The 24649-nt window shown below is 42.2% G+C and overlaps 1 long non-coding RNA gene across 3 annotated transcripts; it reads left to right on the forward strand.

Moving 5' to 3' along the window:
• The first annotated feature begins 2437 nt into the window (after nucleotides 1–2437).
• Nucleotides 2438–24043, forward strand: LOC119027603. 3 transcript variants are annotated; one of them, XR_005077427.1, is made up of 7 exons: nucleotides 2444–2576; nucleotides 3308–3358; nucleotides 13388–13496; nucleotides 20995–21144; nucleotides 21243–21316; nucleotides 22481–22589; nucleotides 23837–24043. It is a non-coding gene; the product is annotated as an uncharacterized LOC119027603 (long non-coding RNA). The 3 variants fall into 3 exon arrangements; XR_005077426.1 differs by having other exon boundaries at nucleotides 22481–22585; XR_005077425.1 differs by lacking the exons at nucleotides 22481–22589; nucleotides 23837–24043 and having other exon boundaries at nucleotides 2438–2576; nucleotides 21243–21559.
• Nucleotides 24044–24649: the final 606 nt, after the last annotated feature.

A 24649-nucleotide genomic window follows, 5' to 3' on the forward strand; every position in this document is an offset into this window, starting at 1 on the left:
GGTTCGGAGACAAAGAAAGAAAGGAAGTCGAGAGAGAGAGAGAGACAGAGGGAGATGGAGAGAGAGGGACGCTCAAGGGCGGCCCCGGTAGATAGTGGTCTGCTCTCTGTTTCCAATCGCAGCGGGGGTCCCTCTTAGCGAAGGTCCGGGCAGTGACACTGTGTCCTAATGAGGGAGCAAGACAGCTTTTGGACATGCTGGGAAGCCATTAATAGTGTTAACTGGGCTAGCTGGAGGAGAATATATATCCCCTGTGACATAGCATGTCTCTCTTTCGCCCTCCTTGGAAGTCGCACACGCGCACATTCACTCTGTACACGCCTCACAATCAGTCGCATTAAAAGGCGAAGACGAACAGATGTGTGGTCATTTCTTCACCTTGGCTCGGCAAGGTCAAAAATCATCACGGGAAGTGATCAGCGAGGAGACGCGGGCGTACTGGTACAGAAGTACAATCTGTTACATCTGCCGCTGAGTGTAATTAAGTTAGATACTTAAGGTCATTATGTCTTCATTGTCAGTCATTACTTTGCCAGGCTGCAACTGTTAATTTAAGTGAGATCGGGAAGCCACAAAGTGCAAATGTGATCCAGGCTCAAATAATCATCCTTTGTCTGTGAAGAGTGTAAAAATAAACTGAACTCTTGTTGTCATGCACACAAGTTTATATGGTGAAACATTTTCAACTAGGAAAAAAAAAATCAGACGCCTATTTCCTAACATTCTCTCACTGTACATGCTACAAATCTCATCACAAAGTAACATACAGACTGACGTGGTTACCACGCTTGCTTTTGATGTGTTCAATAAATCAGGTCAGAATCAAAGACCTTCATCAAGTCGACTTTCAGGGAACACATGGCACATCTACAATCAGTTACAGGACAATTAAGTAAACACACACAGCCAAGGTAGGCAAAGACAAATGGCCGCGCATCTGCTCAGAAAGACGTCGAGGAAGGCGATACATGTGTTGCGCCCCTGCCGGGCTCACACACTGCACACACTCACTTGCAGGAGCATGTCTCGGGGGGGGCAGGGTACCGTACGGGGCTGCCAAGTCCAAAGTCACCCCTGTCTCAACTTGGCTGGATCTGATGTGTTACGCTGGTCTGTGACAAGACCTCTTCAGATACGTTCAATACCACGTTGATGCTGCCGTGCCCGCTTCTCACAACTGCTACCCAATTGCCGGTCATGCTCAAGGGGAGAATTATTCTTTGTCGTTTTCTTTTTTTTCCCCTACTGAGCTCACGTCACTGTATCTGCTCTCTCCTGGTCACTGTGTTACCTGAAAAGTTGAGGCAGAAAGTTGACCAAGTCTTATATGTCACTTTTTTAAAGACTGTTTTGTAAATCAAAATGACATTTGACCCGACTTCACTTGTCACAATGTCAAATAAACAACTTTTTGGCTATTTTGATCATAATAAAGAATTGGGAACAGAATCCCTGGATATAACAGGGGCTTAGATTCTTCCAAACATGAAGCGCACATTTTGGTTTTTGGTGTCAAATTTGCTGCTCAATTTGTTGAATTTACTTTCTATTCTCTCTATTGTTCTGCATTATGCAATAATAAAGTTTGAGTTTACAGTAAATGATTATCCTCAAGGTGAATCACCCGAAATTAAAGGTTGCAGCGATGAGCCTCCTTGATGTAAAGTTCTGCACGGACCTCAATCTGTGCCCTCCGTGTCTTTAAGGTTGTATGTATTCCATTTATTATTGCCTGTTAGCTCAAAACGCTAATGCGACAACACTTCAGCGATGTTCATGTTTACTCCGGTTCACTCGGGGGTTCACCATGATATCACCAGGAAGCAGACTTGAAGCCTTGAGCTGGTGGGGGAAACTCAGCTGCCCTTTAATTTATTAGATTTGGAAACTAGGAGCTCGCTCGCAGAGAGCCGTTTTGGATAGGTTTCCAAAACTGTTGGAAATCATGGTCGTGCTCTGCTGACTCATCATCTCAGCGCAGCCTCGACATTTTTGTCTTAATATCTCTGGGGGAGTTTAATGCAGATGATTCACAGTTGGATGTGAGTAAGAGAGTTCAATTATGGGAAATATCTCCCGTTCTTTCAGCTTGCTTGGGAGAAAATGCCGGCAGAAATACACTGAGAGAAAAACTATTTTCTTATACTTCACACAGCCGTTGGGGTGTCAGTGGTAGTGTAGTTCATCTGTGTGGCAAAATACTCATAGAACAAGAACTGTATTTAACATATCTGCAGTCCAGCTGAAATGAAAACCATGCTCTTGTCATTTTAGTTTAATTTTACATGTGTTTTATGTGTTTTCTGGGTTTTTCCCTCCTGTCTTCTTGTGCCTCCTCCACAGTCGGCTTCCCCTCCACACCTGCTCTGCATCCCCTTCATTAGCCTTTTCCCTGTTCCCAGTGTTTTCCCACTCATTACCCTCACCTGTTCCTCTGCCTCGCTCCACCTGCACCTCACCCCCTCGTCTCTTCTGTGCGTATTCAAGCCCTGTTTTCAGCTCAAATCTGTTGTGTTCCCCTGATGATCCTTGGTGTTTGCTGCTCCACCGTCTCTGCTCTCTTTGTGACAAGCACAGTATGTATTGATTAGACTTTCATCCTTTCTGAACCTTGTGTTAATTTTTGAAAAGGTAATGCCTTGTCAAAACAGCTAAAGCTGAATTCAATGTGAGACTAAAACTGCTTAACAAAAGGGTAAAAATGTGCAAGAAATGACGGTTCCTTAATGAAATTGCTTTAAAGCTGCACTATGTAGTTTTTTTAATGCCTAAACAAACTAAATAATCAAACTCTCTTTGCTTTCATGGCTGAATAAGCTGACTAAAAAAATGACCTTAAAGGACAACACAGTTTCACACTTTGTTTTTTCATGCTAATGAACTCTGTTGATATGTGGCGGACCCTGCCACATATCAAGCTTCAAACAGTGTTTGAGCAGCTTGTGTATTCACTTTTGGAAAAACGTAATATATCTGAGTTTGTATCATAACCTCATCAAATATATAAATTCTGTGTTTAAATTTCACCTTCAAAACTACATAGTGCCCCTTTTGATAAACGAACCTGAGCTTTAAAGGTTGATAATCCCAGAATATGTGTTTTTATCCATTTATTAAAGCGGATGAGTGAGTCACATTGAACCAGCTTGTTTATTTGGCACTGATGTGACTTCGCTCTTCCACTGTACTGTACGCTGCTGGTGCGCTGTGTGTCTCGCTGAGGGTAACATATGGGGTTAATGAACTGTGTTGTGCAGCACATATGTCTTCTCCTGCTCGGTACACAACAGTTCTTCCTTTTGTCCAGGTGGCCACGTCCGGGCTAGAACACCCCACTGTGAACGGTGACACTCCAAAGGTCGGTGTGTTATACTTTTATGTGAACATGTTCCTGTATGCGTCTGTGTGCCTGCGGACGCGCTGACGGATGATAAGCGTTGCTTTTTGGCCTTCGGTGTCACTTTGTTAAGACAGAAAGGCTATGTCGTGTCATTTAGCTTGAGCCTTGTCATTTTTGTCGCAGTTACTTGACTGACCTTGCCGTGTCAGATGGCTCGAAGAAGGTCGTGGGTGAGGACGGCGAATGAAAGACATTACGTTTTAAAACGGGTCTGTCAGAACTCACTTTTCCAGCCATAATATATGGAAGCAGCACTCACGATTTAATAATTTGGGCCGGTCTTGAAAATGGTCATGGCTCCTTCCATATTTAATGGCAACAGATTACCACTGCTGCCAAGGGGGCGAGAACACTTTCAGTCACGCAAGCCAGTCATAAGACTCAAGTGGCGTTTCACACAAAGAGGTCTAGTGGTTTGTGAAAAAAGCATTTGAGTGTGATGGTGTGCGACACAAACTGAGTGAACTTGATATCATAGCTCGTTATTTAGCCACAGGCTGAGCTAATTAATGCCTGCGTCTGAGTTTCCACAGTAGTGGTGCGAGGGGGTATGAAACGGCTTGCATGATCACAGGAACAAGATAAATGAGCAGTAAGAGGATGCTAACAATATGTGCTAACTTGTCTGAAAGAGATAATTGTTCCCCTCTTGCTTGGGAGCTTGTCGCCAGTGCTGCCTCAACACTGATTAAAGTTATTATGAGAGACATTGCAGTTTTCACCCACAGGAACGTGGGCTGTAAATTTCTCATTTTGTTCCAGACTAGCATTGTTTTCTACACTTCATCAACTTCTTCGGGGCTATGATATGGCGTGCGACTTCGACGCACATCTGTTACAAAAGACTTTACAGAAAACTCACCTACATTCCATTTCAGACTGTCCTTTGTGCTCCGAGGCAGTGTCCTTGCACTGCATACCCTATGTGCTGCGGGGATTCTATAAACCGTCAACACATCTCTGCACAGATGGAGAGAACACAATGCTCGTGTACATTCACTGCAGGAGATGAAAAGTCGGAGTCTCATTTGTTCTCCTCCTCTGCGGCCGTGCGTTAGGCTCAGACAAAACGCTCCTGTCCAGATGTCGCTCATGCAAGTGTCAGGAAGAGAAATGCAGACATGGAGAATCATCTCCAACATAAACCGGCCTTTTATTATTGCTTTGTACAGAAATGCTGAATATTTTCGTTTATAAAAAACCCAGATGCGAATCTTATGTTCAAGTTGCTGCTCTATGACAATTATGTTCTCCTTTATGTTATTCTTCTTTTGAACATTTTCACGTCCTTTTATCACCTCTAAATCCCTGGAAAGCAAATATTCTGCTTAGTCATCACATTTATGCTTCTGTGAGATTTTTTAATTCATTATTATTATTATTATTATTATTATTATTATTATTATTATTATTATTATTATTATTATTATTATTATTATTATTATTTATTTTTTTTTTACAATGTATTGAATACTACATCAGTCCATGGGAATATTTTAAACTCGCCCCCATTTGAACTCTTCATTATAGTTCAGCAAGATCTTTTATCATTCAAACATTAAACAACTCACATGTCATTTATTTTTTAAATTTATTTAATTAATTATTTTTGGTTTTAGTGGTCATATATCATATTCCTCTTTTACAAATTAATATAGATGTGAGGGTCCTTTTTTTTTCTTTTTCTTTCTTTTTTTTTTTTTTTGCTGACCATCCAACACAGATCATCTTTCTACTGCAGCTTGCTTGGATAGTCAACACATTGGTGCTACTTTCTTTTTAACAGTTCGTTTAGATATTTGATATTTAGATATTTGATATTTGACTCATAATTAACAGTTAAAATAAAAAAAAACAAACTCAAAATCGATGATGAGATCCTTGTGTTCCTCTTCATCTACCTTACTCATAAAGCTAATCCACTGCCAAGAGTTGGGTTGGAGATTCAAGTGTATTATTCCAGCTAATGGCTTCGGGCTGCGGCCCTCAAGCAGCGATGAGAAGCATATAGGTTAAAATGGTCTGGCAGCAAGACATTTATCAGATTTGTTGTCTTCAGTTCTAACTGATATTATATAACTGTGCGTGGCTCCCTCTGGAGCAACCAAAGGCTTTTTATAGCTTTCTTTACATATGCAGTTGCACTCCCCAAAACCTAGGAACAGACACTGACATATAAAAGCAGTGGAAATGCCCTTTAAAATTCAATCTCTACCGTCATTCCTGTGTAAGCTCATGTACTTTAAAAGTGCAATATGTGTGATGGTGAATAAACTGCGTGCATTATTCTCTTTTGTATACCAATGTATGAATGAATTGTAATGTTAAAAAAGAGACCTTCCCCCAGCTGTCTCAGTTTCCTGCAACGGTGGACTGATTCCTACGGGAAGGACTCGGGATGAATGGAAAAGCCAAAGCATGTGACATTTACGGGAGCACCTGAGCGCCTCGTCAGCCTTTCTTCTGCTCCCCTGAAGCATCCAACCGGACGCAGCGGTAGCTAACAATAGCTTAGGAATGGGTGTCAAACGCCTGGCACCCACAATAACAACAATGACAACACATTTGATTTTTAAATGTCACTTTATGAAGCAAGTAAAAATAGTCAATAAATAAAGAAGACAATAACAATGCAAGAAGAGCAAACCACAAAAAAAATCATAGTATATGCGTATGAATTAGTCGAAGACAAAGGTCCAGTGCCAAAGCTAACATTACTGCAAAGCATGTAAAATATATGGTGACATCGTGGTATGAGCTAGCTAAAGTTAGCCAACATCAACTGGCCGGCTTGGTAATGTGCATGACTTGCTAGCTACAATGTAGAAAATCTGGCTGGTAAACTGACTGGGCTAGCTGCTTCCAAATTGCTTTGTCATCTAGCTGATGAACCGTACCTTAGCTCGGATGCTAATGTCATTAATAGAACAATATCTTCTGAGTGGCTATTACTTCTGACTGCCAAATACGCTGGCCTTAGTGCTCCAACTCGACTGCATTAAGACCTGGAAGACTGCTCTTCTTTAGAAAAAAAACTGATGCAGCATGTTTATATGAACTTGTTGGAGCGATCAATATATATATATATATATATATATATATATATATATATATATATATATATATATATATATATATATATATATATATATATATATATATATAAATATATAAATTTACAGATGGAGATATAGAGAAAGGGAGAGGGGGGGGAGGTAGGATTACAATGAACCAGGGGAAGAAAGATCAACTCAGATGGGAGTTAAGGAAAGAGTGATAGAGTGTGAGTGCGTGTGTGCACTTGGCTTGCCTGCTGCACGGTTGGCATATTCTCAGTTGGATGAGAGGACATTTATGTGATGTCAGCACGCATTAACCTCTCTGAAAATACATCGGAAACAAATAGGGACACATGTGCCCAGATCCCACCAGCTCTAAGTAACAAGCCTCTGGAAGGAACGGCTACGCTGGACAAACAGAACAGGTCCAAAAATAGAAACGGGAGGATGAAAATGGAAAGCTTCTTCTTGGTGGAGGAGAAAACACAGGCTTTCTAAGATTCTTGACAAACAGCGGATGAAATGTATCATCGGAATTAGGTATTAGGGTTAATTTACGCCGCTTTTTTTTTTTTTTTGTACAAGATAAATTAGCAGACCCAATTTGACACATCAGATTTGCACAGACGCAACACATTTGTGGCTTAACAAATCATTCATTTCAAGTAACACAACCTGCACTGTTTTAGTTTGGCTATTCTTCATCCGCAAGGAAATGAAACAGACGAAATGGGACTCAGGCTGCCAAACAACAGGAAATCACAGCCTGTTCTCAAGACATCTCCACAACATCTCGGATCAAGCCGTCGCACTTTGACGGCCGGACCTTGTTCGGAGCTGACGGAGCGCGGGAAGAGAGGAGCTGGATTGTGTTGACATCAGTGATCCTTCGTGTTCACACACAGTCACAGTTGTTGGACAGTGTTTACCTGAACTTTTAATGTGAAGGTGTCGACCATATAATCATCATCATCCTGTTTCCGCCCGCATAGAAATTTAAAAACGCGCGCTACAGAATCATTACTTGTGTGGCTATATACAGGTTAATATGCTTATGAATAACCCATATATGTTCTCTATTTCTAATGCAACCCTGTAAGGTGCAACATTATATAAATCACGTCAAACCTTGATTTTTAAACTCAGTGGCACTGGCCCGTCGCCAAACAAATCTGTCTCCGTAGCGGAGCCTGCAAAGACTTCCTCAAAACTTCTGCTGTGTGTAACTTGGGTGCATGTGTGCAAAAAATGCATAAAAAGACAATTAGTCTGACATGAGCATCAATACTGTTGCATTTATTAAATTCACAAAGAGTGGTCTTGACCTTCATATATGCAAATGTAGGGTTTCATGCAGTAGTTCATTGAATTTCCTGTAATGCAACAATAAATATGTTTTTTTTAAAGAACTTGTTACTTGCTTACTCCTCTTCAAAGGTTCGGCCTCCTCACCCCAGCCTGGATCGCTCCTGCCGGGTTGCTGCAGCAAAGATGACCTACTGAATATCTGTGTCCATCTCTAAAGGTTGTCCCCTTTTATACTCTTGTGCCAGGTTTGGTACAAGAAAAGACCCACTGGGGAAATTCTTGCTACAGCACCTTGTAAAGTGTGAATCAGCCCATCTTAGACGCCATCTGTTGAATGCCCTGATTAGACCGCTCTGTCATGATTATGCACTGTATATGTGAGAAGATGAGAAAGCTCTACAATCTGGACCGAAAGCCACGTTAATTGGCCATCGGCTAATTGGTCTAAGATGCCAATTATAAGCGTCTGAACGTGAGGTCGTCCCGTCCCCTGAGGACACAACTGTTCCACCCTGCGGAGAAACAAACATTGCGTGCTGATGTCAATGACACCGTGTCAACAACAACAGGTTTCTCTGACCCAACATTATGATGGCGCAAAGCCCTCCATTTCACACTTTTCTGTTCAGTGAAGACTAATTGATGTTTGCATCCGTGCGTACTCCCACCAATTGCCAATTAGTGCTCAGGTTTAATTGCAATCAAAACCACAGTAACTTTGTATTGTTGGCTTGATTGGGTGGAAAGTAAGGTTTGCCCCACACAGTTGGTGACGGTTAATAATACATGTTGGAAGAACTACATTTACAGATCAGCATCACTGGCGCCAGAATAGGGTTTCAAGTGTTTTTTCACACATATTTGTGCTCGCGTTTCCAGCCGAGTCTCACCTTTCCACAGAAAAGTGTTTCATGCCGTTAGGAATAGTCACATTGTTTAAATTGGCAATAAGGAGTCCAGATCAGCTCAGGATGCGGTACAACAGTGAGAGACCCTGTTGTTTCTGCTGCCGCCGGTGAAACATAAAAAGTCCCTGTTCACGCAATGCTACCAAGGCGTCTTCCTGCGTTCTTCACAGCAGAGTCGGTCCAGGCTGTGACGAGCCCGTCCCCCCGCTACAGGCAGAAGGGTGAGAGACACAACGGTGTTAATCATGGAATCGGAGCTTCGCGGGTTATGTAACTAACATGTTGTGCTGCATACCGCGTGTGCGTCGAGGTAGATCAAGAGGCTTGATTGCAGAATGTTTAATTTCATTTTGCTCGCAGTTCCTCGAGACTCGACATCATCAAACATAACCTAGATTTTTTCTTGCATGTTACTAACCCAAGTCAGCACCAATGATCAGCGTCATCACAGTATACACACGTTGCTCCCGAGCAGAAAATATGTGGGTGTGTGATTTATGTTGCAAAGGAAAATACTTTGGATTTTGATCTTCGACTTAGCTGTGTCACTCAGAATGAGTAAGGTTGGGAATCACTAACCTACACTGACCATGCTGTTGTATCTGCGTCAGTAATCTCCATTTTCCTTTACTACCTGACGGACGTCGGTTTTATATCCTCCACTGACTGCTAATAAACGCTGGCTCCAGTGGCAAAAACCACTGATGAATGTGAATTGTTATGCGAAGCACTATTTCTCTCTGTGTCGATTACTATTAAATAGTATCTGCTCGGGAGTCTCTGTAAAGAAACACTGGAAATCCCTTCCTGTAATATTAGATTCAAAGCCCAATTATTCATATTTCTGCTCTGACACTCTAACAATGTGAATAATTCATGTGCATAATTGATGATGTTTATGTGCATATGCATAATTACAAAGCTATGCTTGCTTAATAGTTGAAAGGACCCCGTGCATGTTCAATGAATGTGATTAGCTTTTGAACTAATTTGACTGTTTCTCACGCCGTCTCAAATAAACTTGGAGTACGCGAGACGCGCCTGGGAGCCGATGCGTGGGTTTGAATGGCCGCCGGGCGCTTAGGTGTGCTTTCTCTCGCATTAAGCAATCAACTCGACTCCGCTCTTCTTTAATTGTTACCACCGCCCTCCAGAATTGTTTGGGGTGCGCACCTTGCTTTCTCCATTTCTTCAGTGATCAAACTGTCCACCTACTCTTTCTCTCCCTCCCACTCGCTCTCTAAAACCTCCAACCAAAGACAGTGAGGGCTGCTCTGGCCCTCTGGGCTTTGTCAGCCAGCTCCTGGCTCCCACGTTACAGACAGTCCAGTGTTCTCCTAGTACTGCCTTGTGGGCAGAGATGCTAATTTGAAGTGTTCCTGGATGAGACAGCTCGGCGAGAATATAAGCCAGTGTCCACAGAGAAGGACTTATAATGCCTCCATGCTTTAATGCTCTTCTATCAGAAGTGCAAACGTGAGAGCTTGTTTTAGAAACCTGAATTATCCTGGCAGCCTGTGCTACCCAGGGAAAGGTAGCTTTTGTGGGTTGTAGCTCCCGAAAATAGTTTCACAAGGCATCGACTCCTACATTTTTAATGCCTGTGCAGCGTGTAACGGGAGGCCAAATAAACAAGTTCCACGATACCAAATGAAGCAGGTTCATACAAGCCAAAAATAAGACAAACTGTTTTAACCCGAGGGATCCACAGATGTGACGAACTGAAGAGAGCTGTGCCGCGTGGCCCGCTGATCCAATCTGTGTAGCAGTTGCCTCGAAGTGATATTAATCCTGTGGTAACAAGAACGTCATTACAGGAATAACTACGGTAATTTAATCACTCGTCTTGCACCGTCTTAAATGTTGTTGATGACTGATTTGTTCTTTAACGCAATTATCGTAACAATCATTCAGTACAAGAACAGTTTATCAAGATTATTTGTCATTTTTACTTTATGACAGTAGAGACACTGGCAGAAAACACGTGGAAAGACGGATGCAGGAAGGATCAGAAGGATCCCCAGAGTGAACTGAACTGGGGTCCCTGTTCGACCAGAGTGACCCGTCTGCACCGTCTCCATTGCAAGCAGCTCTCAAAATTCACATGATTATTTTCCCCGTGTGTGTGTTTGTTTTCTTATCATGTCCCCAACTGGTTTCGCCTTGCGAAGCAGCAGTTTGTCTTGAAGATCTCAACGAGCGCTGACAGTGCAGGTCCCTTTATGGTCCCTAAAGCGTGAAGCTTGGTGATACTTTTGTTTCGGCGCCATCATAACATCAGAACTTGGTATGGTCCAATAGCTGGTACCCTCTTCCATGATATTGCCTGTTTACAGTCATCACCAGATACATCCTATTCATTTTGGTTGTACCACTTTCCTCTGGTTGTAAATTGGCAAAACGTTTTAAGCTGAATACTTGTTGCAACGATAAGTGAGTGTTTCTCAAACTAAACCGGTTCAGAAACACTGCACGCCCGGCATTTATTCTTATCCCGTTTGAAGATCAGCACGCGGAGTGGTAGTTGATGACAACAGAGGAGCAAATTAACAAGAAGGGGTTTGAAAAAGAAAAAAAAAGAGAGACAAGACTTCCAATTAAAGCTCTATCTGTAAAAGCAGCACACACTGAAGCCGTCTGCGGACTCACTGATGAGTCTGCGACCACGCACCGCTGTCAAGTCAACCCGCCGCTGTTCACGTCCTCGGTAATGACGTGATTTGAGTTTTTGATTTTACATGTTTCGTGTTTTATTTTGTCGTTCTGTCCTCATGTGCCGTGTTTTACTTGTCACTTCCTCCCTTTGTCCTTTCTCCTGCCTTTTTTTTTTCCTGGTCACATGTGTCTCATTGGTTAATCAGTCCATGCCCATTTTAAATACTGCCAGCTTGTCTGTTCTGTTTTTCCACATCAGTCCTGTGGTGGTTATTTAGGTTTAACACTCCCCCCCCCACCCCCCAGTGAGAAGATGATGCGGGGGAATGCTGTTGCTATTTATAGTATAGTATAGTATAGTCATGCATGGAGAGAAATAAAAAGAGAGACAGAGGGAGTGTTGGTGACAGGGGAACTCCGGCTGTGTTCCTCGTGTTCCTACCTGTTATCCCGGCACTTCTTTGGTTTGTGCTTTACTGAGTTTTTGTATTCTTATATCCTCTCCCTCTGTTTGTGTTGCCTTTACTCCTGTGCTCAGACTTTGTATTTTGTATGTATTTGAATAAAGCTGCTTTTCGTCCCTTACCCTGCCTGCCTCCCGAGCATCTCGCGTATTGGGTGCTCCTGTTTTCGCCGCACGTAACAAGTAACAACTCATCACAGGTATGGTTGCTTATCTGCAGCGGAGTTTCTTCTTCATGGCTTCACTTAGTTTGAAGCACTTTGACAGGCCTTTGTGTTCGGAGGTGCTGCTGCGCTCTCGTGTGCAACACAGCCGCTCTATTATTAGTTGTAGTTTCAGCCAATAGAGCGACGAGACCACCGTGCTTCTCTCCGTCTACAAGTTAAGCCTTGATTGATCCAAGGTCATTTCATGCCCATGGTGTGGCATCCGCCTTGCGTCTCTTGGATGCAACTTAGATGCGTTTTTTTATTTTTTATTTTTTTCCCCCGCTTCCAGAGCGGCAGAGGAGTGAGAATGCCTTGTGTTGCTCTTTCTTTACGCGCATATTTGGCACGGACATCGGTTGATTTTTGTTTTTTTCACTCATGCAATCATTTGTTTGTAGGCTTTGCCAGCTCAGCTCAGGGCAAGCTGTTGTCATGGCAACACCTGTCCCTTCGGATTATAGAGACTGTCACCGGAGCCAATTCAGCAAAGGGATTTTAGCTGCCTGGTAACGTTTGCGCCTCTTTTACCAGATATGGCATCCTGTCTGTAAATCACTACAAGGAAAAACTGATGAAGAGAGTCTGCTACAGACAGTTGGTCTTTGTCAAAATACACAATAAAAGTTTTGGCCGGATCTGCCCGCAACTGCTGCGGCATATGCTGCCCAGCCTGCGAGGTCACGAGTGGCGACCCACGTTTGAATTAGTGTCTCACCTGCACGGATCATTAGAAGGATATGAGCACGTTTTTATTGAGGGGAAAAAAAGGCAGCAGAGAAACATTTCTCCCCGTGACATCCTTCAGAGAGATCTATGACATTCTGATTTGCATAGAGAAAAAGTGTGTGTGTGTGTGTGTGTGTGTATGCCCTGTAGGTAACCTTTGACGTTCAATCACTCAAACCGTGATTGAAAAAATTTAATAGTTCAAGTCTGACAGCTGTGGAGAGAAAAGATGCCGCTCCTTCCCTTCAATTAAGAGATCAAGCAACGCATCCTATAAATTAAATCATCTGATCATGTCCTAACCAGTGTCGTGCTCATTTCCAAGAAAACACAACAGAGCAACCAAAAGAAAGAGGAAATGTACAAATACGTGTCTGTGTAGTGATAATAACAACACAGCGTGCGTACGCTTTCCATCATATCTGCTTTCACACCATTCACGTGTCAGTCAGCACGGCATTATTCATCTATACCGGAGTGGGAAAACGGCAGATTTGTGGGGCTGGGTGCAGGGAGTTGATGAATTGAAAAACAATGCTCGTCACTCAATAAACAGTGAAGTCTGGAGTACTTAATCTCATGCATATTTAATGAGGAGATATTAAAAACGTGCTCACTCATATTGGGCACACTGAGCTGTGTGCTGCTGCTATTTTTAGATCCTCCTTCGACTGTTTCTGGCTCCGCACGTGAGGCTTTGGGAATGTCAACAGAAGGCTGCAGATAACAAGATGGAAAATAGGAAATGTCAGAGATGACAGAGCTGCTGTGAGTATCTTTGTGTATTTTTTTTTCTTTTCCGCTACATATTGTCACCATGATTAGCGTCAGGCTTAGAGGTGAAACATTGGCCTTTTGCCTGTCAGGCAAAGGCATGGTTATTTAGGTTTAACGCTCCTTTTCCCCCCAGTGAGAAGATGATTTGGGGGAACGCTGCTGCTATTTATAGTATAGTATAGTCATGCGTGGAAAGAGAGAGATAAAAAGAGAGACAGAGAGGGAGTGTTGGTGACGGGGGAACTCTGGCTCATGCCGGGGTGCATTAGCCGGATGTAAAACTTTGGTATATGGGGGTCAAATACCAGTCTTCATCTGTATGGCCTCCACTTTATAGTCCATTTTTACACTGGGGGAGTGGGACTCGCTTTTTCGCCCAAAAATGAAATGCTGCTGTCAGATAATTAAAAAAAAAAAAAAAAAAATCCATCTTAAGTCTTAAAAGTTTATTATTCTTTCCGAAGACACATAAAGGGAATCTGCAAATGAGATGAGATCATTACCTCTGCCAAAGTGGCTCACTTTCCTTGTCCCTTATGAAGCAAGATATCTCAAAATCACCTGCACGGATCAATTTTTTTTATATGATGTGAAAGTAGGTGCTCATAGTGACAACTCTCAAAAATTACAGACAATTGACTTCATGGACAAATAGAGTTGAGTTTTGACCTTGAGTCACCCTCACAGTGACCAAGCCCATCCCCAACTCTCCTGATCTCCAAATTTCCCCCATTCTTAACTGGTCACCCTGCCATCATGCCCATAGCCTTACTGAATTTGGTTGTCTCCCACTGCTCCCATTGATCAATACATCCGCATGCTTTAACAACTGAATAGGTTTAAGCCAGTGACTCCCACAACGACATATATTACCATTTCCAAAGCAACATGATTGTTGCAGCGTACCAGTGACAGGAGTTCTGGATCATCGTTGCTTGGTGACAGTTTGGTGAGGTTGAGGCAGCAACTGTTCTTTGTTAGGCACTAAAACTATTTGGATGCATTCATAAAAAAAAAAAAAAAACATTTGTGTTTAGGGTTAAAACAACTATACAACTTATGAAACTTAACTTACATGCTGGCATAACTTAACTACATTACTAAGTAAAGATCTAGCCCATCGCTGACTTTTGTTTGATCCAGCCATCCACCTGTTGCACAATCAACCTTTTTCTGGGGAGGATCGGCCGCATCAACCTGCTGCCCAGCACGAAATGGCACACAAAGTTAACAAACTGATAGAAAAAAACGTTGGAGAATTTAGTTGCAATGGAGTTGGATATTTTACTTAGTGACCAAAAATGCTAAAAGGAAACGTTTACATCCAGTCAGACACTTCAGTGAATGCAAATATTAACTTTTTGCTAACACGTTCACTCTAACAACTTTATAAGGTGACAATATGCCAACTGCCATGTTTACAGCTTGTTCTGCTGCCGCCAAGTGGCCAAAAAATACAACTTGATGCTGTTCGAACAGATGAAATGAAAATCGTTGGTATAGGCAGATATTTATAAACCACTTAAAATTTTAGACTATGCCCATTTCTGCCCCCACAGATTTAATGACACTTTAAATACATCAAAAAACTTCCCTTCTGTGAAAGTAGTTCCAGTATAAACTGTCGACAACAAAGTCAGCTCTGACATCATTCCTGGAGAAACAGATTGCTTAAGTGTAAAGTAATTTTGTAATTGGAGCAAACTGATTCTTTTCTTTTTGTGTCAGAGAATTGGGTCAACTGACTCTTTAAGAGAGCATTCTGGCAAATAAATGCTGGATAATAACCAAACATCTTGCATCCGCGCTGCCAAACTGAGCAAAATATATCCATTATTTTAAACTGTGGAGCCCTTGGCTGCATCCCGTTCTCATCTACTTGGCGTCGCCCTTTTTCTTTTCATTTAACTTGTCCCCAATTTTGAGTTAGAAAAAAAACACTGGCAAGCCTAACCGTGTTGTGTGTCGTGTGTGGAGAGCTCATGTTCCAGAAAGAGCAGAATAATGTCTGTCAGCTTTGTGGTAATCAGCCTGAAATTTTACTGGCCTGTTGAGATTCCTCCCGATCCTCACAATTAACGTTCCACATCTGGAGTCGGGGCTTTCCATCAGGACACTGGTTTCAAGTGCATTTGAGGATTTCTGTCCGTCCCGCTGAGGTCCACTAGAGCAATAATGGCAGGAAACTAATTTAAAACACAATTACTTTTCAGCTGTCAGAGCTCTTTGGGGATGTCAAATGCACTTAACAAAACAGTAGCTCTTATTGATGGTGGTCTCATTAAAATCCTGGTGTCAGGTGTACCTGTTTTTTTTTTTGTTTTGTTTTGTTTTTTTAATCTAATTTTATATGAAAGCTTGGATTTTACAGTATAACTAAACAGATTTCACTCCATCATCCGATTTGTCAGACTTGTGAAATTGAATTGTGAAATCTGATTCAGTAAGTGGAGCACGACAGCCAAGGATAATGGCCACTCCCTGCGTTTAAGGATCTTCTACTAGGTTCAATTGAATCGCAATTAGGAGCACTTTGAATTACTGCTAACTGTCTTTCGAAGCATGTCTTAAAGGTGAAATTTGTAGAATATGGCCAGAATTTGAACGTAGCTCCGAAAACATAGGAGGCGGCTTATCACCGCAGTAACTGACCATGGCTCATGACCCAGTTCTCCACTTCCTCATTTCTCTGCACTGTGCACTGTTCAAGTTGCGGAGACCTGAAAACTTCCCTGACACAGGCAATCCATCTCAGTGCCCACTTCATAACCTTAATTGTATTGCATTAAGGTTAAATGCAAATGAAGTCGTGTGCAAAGGCCGATTCTGAACTCCGTCCTTGCGTTCAAGATCACAACGACGTCAGAGATTTGATGGACGGATGACACAAAGCACGGAGCAGAAATCCAAACGTAAATGCGAAATTCACATTTTGTTTCCCTGTCATGCACAAATATGAACTTGGCAAAATCCATTACCGCGTGACAATAAAGCAATAAAATATTAAGTCGGCATTCGATGGATTCGCCGTCTTGGGTGTGTTTCGTGTCTTTTCATGTTGAAACAGTTGGTAAAACTGCTGTGATGATCAAAAAATAAATACATCTAAAAGTCTGTTTCTGCTTCAGCTTATGTAACACTCGGCAGAGCTAAATCAAAGGTGTTTTTTTTGGGGGGGGGATTTAACTTCTTCTAAAAACATAAAAGTGTAAACAGATCATTTCTGCTGTAAATGATACTGACAATGTACATTATTCTCCCAATGCGATACGGAGGAAAACGTCTCTTGGTCTTTTTCACCTTCCAATCAGGCCGCTCTGATGTGATGTGATGTGATGTGAAATGAAATCGACTGAGCGGTGATGTCATGATTAGTGTGTGGAAATCAGCTCAGCCTGTCAATCATCTTGCCATCACAGCACCCATCAAAGCCCCGGAGAAATGAAAGCCAAGGGCACAGTGATAAGACTGACAGGGTGGGGGGGGGGGCGATGGAAAAAAAAAGATGGAGGGGGGAAATGGGAAGCTTAGGATGTGGTGGAATTTCCGAGGAGCGGCGGAAAATATTAATGCATGAATAAAAGTAGAATATATATATATATATATATATATATATATATATATATATATATATATATATATATATATATATATATATATATATATATATATATATATATTAGTGATGGAAAGACAGGACGTCCAAGAACAGTTGGAAAAAAATGTGTTTGCACTAATGGCAAATAAAAAGATGTAGTGATTACAATATTCAAAATCTTTGGGGCTTATTATACCGTCAGTCACATTGGGCTTTAGCTCCTAATCTGATGCCAAATAGAACCCTAAATCCACTCATCTTTATTCCTCTGCTCACTCGCTAATGCAGGCCGCTAAGGCTCGGCATACATACTGCTGGCACAGATCTTTAGCGCCGATCGCTGACGTCCATTTTAAACCCATTCCCCGGCTGCAAACGCAATGTACCTGTCAGTGGGTAGTTTGAAGGGCATGTTATGGAACAGATGAGCCGCTTTCCTATGTAACAAATGCACCAATTGTACTTTATTTATTTATTTATTTATTTATTTATTTTTTGCCTCGAGCGCTGTGTGTTTCCCTGGGTGAATGCTGTTTCTTACATGGGCAGCCCCAGTGGGAGACGAACACCTAACTCAGCATTAGCTCCGTGTCCTGGATGCAAGGTGACACAGGCATCGAGTGGGATGACACAAAGTGACACTGCACTCCCAACTGGTTGGAAGCGTTGAGCGCTGGGCAAAAAAAAGGCGAGGCATCTAAGATGTGTTAATGTGTTGATATCGCCCTGTGATCCCTCTAGAGCTTTCCCCTTTCTCGTGTCTTAGAGCAGAGCAAATTGAACGGACTTGGTGCCGCGATTGCCAAGTGTTCGTCCATCTTTCTCAAATTCGTAATGTGCAAAATGGAAACTAAAAACCGCAGCTCCATGTCTTCCATACTGATTGAAACCACATTAGAATGCAGCGATCAGAAATTCATAAAGACTCCAGACACTGCAGGCATTTTTTTTTCTCCGGTCTTGATCTCAGGTTTTAGTCCAATTTCACGCAGGCTACACATATAAACAGACTCCATGCTTGACCGCTCCCTCGCCAGCAGCACACTAAAAATTTGCATTTATTTGCTCAGCCAATCATTGCAAGCTTAGCCTCTTCCCACAGATGATGACCATATATATAAGGGGCACCTTGAGGCTTGGCGTCCACTTTTACCCACCTGCCAAAAAAGCAACATATACTGTGGACGACTTTTCCTACAGTCATGACCTCATCTCAGTCCTGTTCTCTACTACTCTACTTCCCTGCCGTGCAGCGGTGAGTTGAAAGCCCTGAGTCCTCTCTCCACTGCTCTTGACCACTATAGATCAGGATGATGGGCAGGTCGAACTTCTAATTTGGCAGAAACCTTCCTCGGAAACAATTTACAGCTGAGGTTGAAGTGTTCGTACAGAGTCACTGTGACACAGAACGGAGCTTTCCCATGTTTATTTATCGAAGTCCTTGGAAATACCACGGCTACTACTGCAGGGATCAGACCAGAAAACAGTTACATTGATACAAAACTTTAGTTGCCAAAACTTGCCATGTTTGGAGTGTGGCAAAGGTTTAAAAAATATAGTCTCCTGTTTCTGTCATGACAGCCAAAAACCTTATCTCATGCTTTGAGTAACTTTCACCTTGAAAGATAAAAGTGTGGCATTTATTAATTGAATATTGTATTCCCCCCCGTCAAATAACAGAAATTACAACTCTTAAATTGTCATAATTTGATCGATCGAGGTGAAAATTGTTAAGTTAACAGCTCCTAATGTCGATCGCTGTGGCTTCCATGTCACCTGAGAATGATGTTGGTGGGACTGATACTTGGAAAAATACACACTCTAGCTAAACTGCTGAAATAAAAAGAAGTTGCAATTCAGTCTGATTGTCAGGTTAAAGCCTTCTGTACTCAACCAAGTGCATAGCGTACAGTGATTACTGCGGGAAGCTCCTTGCGGACATGTTTTATTCAGCTGTCAACGCTTTCATCGCTTGATATTGTGGTTTATTCTCCTTCCTGCCCTCATATGTAGCTGATCTCTAAATATCTTCCTTACCATCTCACTCAGTTGCTTAAACTAAATATGTCTCTCCAGCTGGCTTCTTTTGAGTGTTCCCCCTCGAATTGGTCAGATCGCAGGTACAGCAAGTCCTTCGTCCAGTGACTTTTACAAGTGGCATACTTTGGTACAGGGAACACAGGAAATTGCTGAGAGCGGTAAGTGAGGGTTGCGTCGGCCCTTCGGAAGTATGTAGAAGAAAGTGAAGTCCATCCCGGGCTCGTCATACTGAACAGGTTCTAGTCCCAGCAGCAGCACTTCTGTCTTCTTCATATGTTTCCACATGGGGCGACTGTGGCTCAGGGGGTCAAGCCAGCGTCTTGTTATTGGAAGGTCACTGGTTTGATCCCCCTGGTCTGCATGTCGAAGTGTCCTTGGGCAAGATACTGAATCAAAATATATGTATTTATGAATTACTGTAAGTCACTTTGGACAAAAGCGTCTGCTAAATGCTGTAAATGTAAATTCAACCTTCTGTGTTTCTGCATGGGAAGCCAGTGAGGGATCACAATGTGCTCATTTAGCTGGTGACTCCTGCTGGTTGTTTTCGGGTGTCTACTGTACAATAACGGTGGTGGGATCTGTTGGGTGATGTGTTGAACCTTTGTGAGAGCGCGTTTATTGGGGCCAGGCCGGTCAAAGACGGGACATTTACACTGCATTGGAGATGTTTGGAAGCGGTCAGGCGGAACAGTGCACTATAGGCGTCAGAGAGCTAGTGCATTCTCGGAAGCGTGTTTTGGCCTATACAGTACTGCTATAGGTCATGGATGTGACATTGACGTCACAAGACAAAGAGCAGAACACATCCATGCACTGATGGAGACACACTGAGCTCATGGGAACGGAGGGACCCGCTGTCGGAGCGACCGTTTTAACACACAAACGTAAAGCCAAGATACACTCACTTGAAAATCCCAAACTTATTTAGTATTCATGGTAATGCGAGAGTCGCGGAGAGCCTCACATTCGCAGTTATAAAATATAAAGATCCCACAGAAAAGTAGGTCACGGTTTACTTCTCTGACCTTTCATGGTTCACTGGTTTGCATTACCTTCACCTCCTACAGCACATAGGGGTTTGTGTGAAAGGCGGCACTGCAGATGACACGCCGGCTGGGGGTTGTGCACGTGAGGGGCGCAGCCGGCCGGCTTCTCCGCAGCCTCTGCCAGCCATTTTCACGTTTGAACTTAAATTGACCATCCCCGCGTGTATCACGCCGCTCATCCAAATGAGAAAAGGTAAAGCATCCTTCTAATGTGGGTCGTGAGTCTGTCGATCATCTCAAACCCACCTTACCAGAGGTCGGCGAAGGGCTGATAGCTATTATCTGTAATGCTGTAGCGCCACACTTGTCTTCTGTCTTTAACCTCCTCCGCCCTTGATGCAGGTGTGAGACTGGCCGGCCCCTCTGTGAAATGATATTTTACTTTAAGTGAAAAACTACAAATTAATATTATTATTCTTAAAAATAAAGATGTAGTATGTTTTAATTCTGCGACTAATAGACTTTTGTTCTAAATTTTAAGTTGTGTACTTGCTGTCCATTATCTTGAATCTTTCTCGACAATTCAATTCTCATCCAGATTAATGCAATATACCATTAAAACCGACTAAAATGTTCATACCCCAGCATCGCCATTCTTTCACCCAGTTTTCTTCATCCATGCAACGTCCTCAGCTTTTTTTCTTCACCCCTCACCTGTTTGCACCCCCTGCGGAGAGTACCGCTGTATTACCTCAGCAGGGTGAAGTGCTCGACAAATCAACGGAAAACTGCTTGTGTGGTCTGTTTGCAAAGTATCATTATGTCTTCCTCTCTTTGGAAACGAATCTGCTTTTTACAACAGTAAAAGGCAGCTCCTGGATGGAGATCAATAGCCCGGACTCCAGCAACTCCAAACAGCAGGGAAACGTCTAGTGAAAAGAGACATGTAAATAGCAGAGAAAAATCCCATAATCTTCTGCGCCGGCTCAAAGGGGCTGCTGTCTGACATCTAGTAGGTAGAAAAAAAAAGGTTGAATTCTTTTTGAAGCTTGCTGTCTGACTTGTGCTTGTCCTCCAGTTACATTTTTTTTATTACCTCTGTATTTTCAGGGATGCTGATGGTTTTAAAGACGACTGGTTACAGATTGGATCAGCGTGCTGCTCAGTGGATCGATTTAGATAGAGTATGATTGAAACATTAGCATTCATCTTCTATTTCTGCCTCTTTGAGACGGCACATGAATGTTAAATGTCACGGCCGTCACCCGTACTAATCAAGTAACATATAATTATGCAATGTGATAAAAGTTTGAAACAGAATATACCAGTTCAACTGTAATCATTCTTTGGCTGGCACCTATGGCACCATTTGTGTTGGCATTAATATATGTGTGCTAAATGTCAATGACATTCAGTTCATCTTCATACGTAATTGATTTAAATTATCAGGGTTATTTATATTCTGCTGTAAAAGCACCTACGTGTCCCCTCGCATCTGCCCGACTCTCAAGTGATTTAATACTGGGATTAAAGATATGGATGTTCATCGGTTTATTTCATCTTCGGTTCCTATTTTCCTTTCGCTGAAACAGAAGAAGAAGACATAACACTACAGAGGCAAACTTCAAAATTTTCTTGTTTCTAGTGTCATGGTAGTCAAATTCAAATGTCCAACCAATCGCTTTAAAACAAAACAAAAACAGACACAAGGTCAACTATGCTGTATGATGAAGAACAATCTTTGACTTTTGCCAGTGAACCATCAGCGGTTTGGAAGAATTGTGACTAAATCTAATTCGGTAATTGCAGTGAAGTAATAAATTGCTTTAAAAAGCTACTTAGTGCAGCTTTGAATCAGCACGATAGAAAAATCCATGAATATGTAACAGACATTGTATCTAATGACAACACAGAAACAAAGGTTTAGTAGTCCTGACATGTATTGTTTTTAATCTCTACGGTCTATATTACACCGTACATTACAACAACCTTGGTGACACCAACAGCTACCGAACGTTTGCAATCGCACAACTTATTCTTGGGTACACACTTCAAAATGGTTTGTTTTCCAGTCGATGGGAGTAAAGGTAGGCAGCGGAGAGCTTGTTTGAGTAGCTGAATGTTAAATTATCTCAGTGTTTGTGTCGGGGAGGGATGAAGAGACGAGTGGGAGAGAAAGAGATAAAGATGCATTAAGGATTAGATCCGAGCTCTGAGCCTACTTCATTATCCCAACAGCAAAGCCACAAAAGAGGAGTAAACAAATACTGTGATTCATCTGTTGGTTATTTAACAACTCCGCTATTTTCCTTTTCAGTAATTCTCTGTTTTCCTCTTCTGTCTGTCAGTGAAGTGCTCATGTCGGAGCATCATTTGATCTCAAGACATGCAAACCAATCTCCTCTGTCTACAGCCTTTGGCCCCTTTTGTCCTGTGTCAGTGAAAAGATCTTTGTACGTATGTGTGCTTTATGTCTTTGTTTTGTGTTTGTATTTTCTACATGTGCTGTGTGTTGCCAATCATGAGTAGTGATGTGCTCAGCATTAAATTAGCACTTCATCTGCTATGATTAAGTCATTCCCATTCATTCTTTTCTTGAAATGAATATGGAGCAAAGGTCAGCGAATCCTTCATGTACACTGAAGCCTTCACTCGAGTAACGCAGGTCGATGTGCACACGCTCTGAGGGCAGCTTGGCTCGTTGAGAATCTTATTCGTGTTTCTCATTTCTGTGCACTAATTTCTATATTCTGCATGCATCGATAAGTAGATGCGACGCTGACTGGAGCGGGAGCAGAATTTCATTAACGACAGGAATAACAAAGAGCCGCACAGTACAGTCCACCGCAACTGCCGTGATAATCGAAACTGTAAATGCAAAACGTGAAAAGGCTAGGAGAGTCTTTACAGCCGGGAAATATTTGTCAGAGTTGATATTCGTTACAAGGACAGTTATATAATTTGTTGTTTGTTCAAATGTCTAGATCTACCTGTGTTTATATTTAAGTGACAAGGACCTTTGGTGGCTCAGATGCTGTTATCAGCATGAAAATGTTTCAGGTTTCAAATCATATAAATGTGTTTTGATAAATCATAATTGTTTCTCCACTGCATGGATGAACTACAATAGATGCTGAAAATCTGGACTTCTGGCCTCAACAGCATGTTGGATAACTCAATCAACCGTAGCATTAGCATTCAGCTTCTTGCTGGCTAATACAACCATTTCGTAATGTGACACAATATGACAGGAAAGGCAACGCACATCATGCCTCCTTTTTTTTTTTTAAGACCAGGAAGTGAAACACAGTGGATGTAATCAAGCTTGGGGTGTAACACAGCATAACATGAAACAAATTTCCACAAAGATGTGGAAAATTGTAATTTAACAGAGCAGGCACTTTCACTGTTATTGTGCTTCTAACACTTTTGTGTTGAACGTATCGGAGGTCGGCTGAAGAGACGACAGTTCACGTACAATTGCAAGCTTGACTACTGCCCTTCATAAATAATTGTGTCCAAGATAGAAGGTGATGATTCAGAATGTCTTCACTCACTTCTTATCATACCTTTTTTGAAGTGTGATTGAATCCTGATGGTAGCTGTTATCTAACGGTAGCTAAGGCATTAACAAATGTGTTTTTCAACCTTGAATTTTGGCCTGATGCCTCCTCTGGATCCTCACTATACGTTTGTATTTTCAGTCGCAGATCAATCAAGAAGCGATGAAATTCCAACAGGGATCCCTATATTTATGCCGCTTGCAACCTCGAACGCAGCAGCACACAGCTGGGCAACAGTGTCACGTGGTAATGGCTGTGCTGTACACCTGCACAAACATGATTGGATATTACTGGTCTGTACTACGAGCCTGTGATTGTGGAGGAAATAAATGAAAGCTAGACTTCAGAGTCCTTCCCAACACTGTGCTTTTTTTCAGTTTTATGCCTTCATTACATTACATGGCCGCGTTGAGAAAGGCTTTCCATCAGTGAGAAGAACAGCACGTTGACAAATGGACCATCTTCACCTTAAAGCCATAAGAGGTGAACAGTCCTACAGTCATTCATTACACCAAATTTGTTCATGGAATTAGATTAATGTAATGGATTTTTACTGCATTAGGAGAACAGTAGAAAACAAATGAACACTTGTGCTCAAAAGTCCATCATGCGGTGGTAGAGTGCTTTGGCGCTATACTCAGCCGGTCAGCTTATAAATAGAAAGTAGATGGTCTCACTGAGCCTTTCATTTCTAGGAAGCTTCACACTTCTCAGAAAGGCTCTGCTGCTGGGTACTCAACCGCTTCACTTTGGAGAAACTTCTTACACTGGTGGTCACATAAGGACATTACATGGTCCTAATGTGACTGCCATGTCCACGTCTCAGAATTAAAGATCATCCGTGTGCTGCATAAGATTGAGAGTAAAATGTGAGGTGTCACATCGGGGGGGAAAAAAAAAAGGTGTTAAAATGCTAAGCAGCTGAAAATGAAGCCTTGTGGGCTTAACACTTGA

Source organism: Acanthopagrus latus, chromosome 1 (genome assembly GCF_904848185.1).
Source record: "Acanthopagrus latus isolate v.2019 chromosome 1, fAcaLat1.1, whole genome shotgun sequence".
NCBI lineage: Eukaryota > Metazoa > Chordata > Actinopteri > Spariformes > Sparidae > Acanthopagrus > Acanthopagrus latus.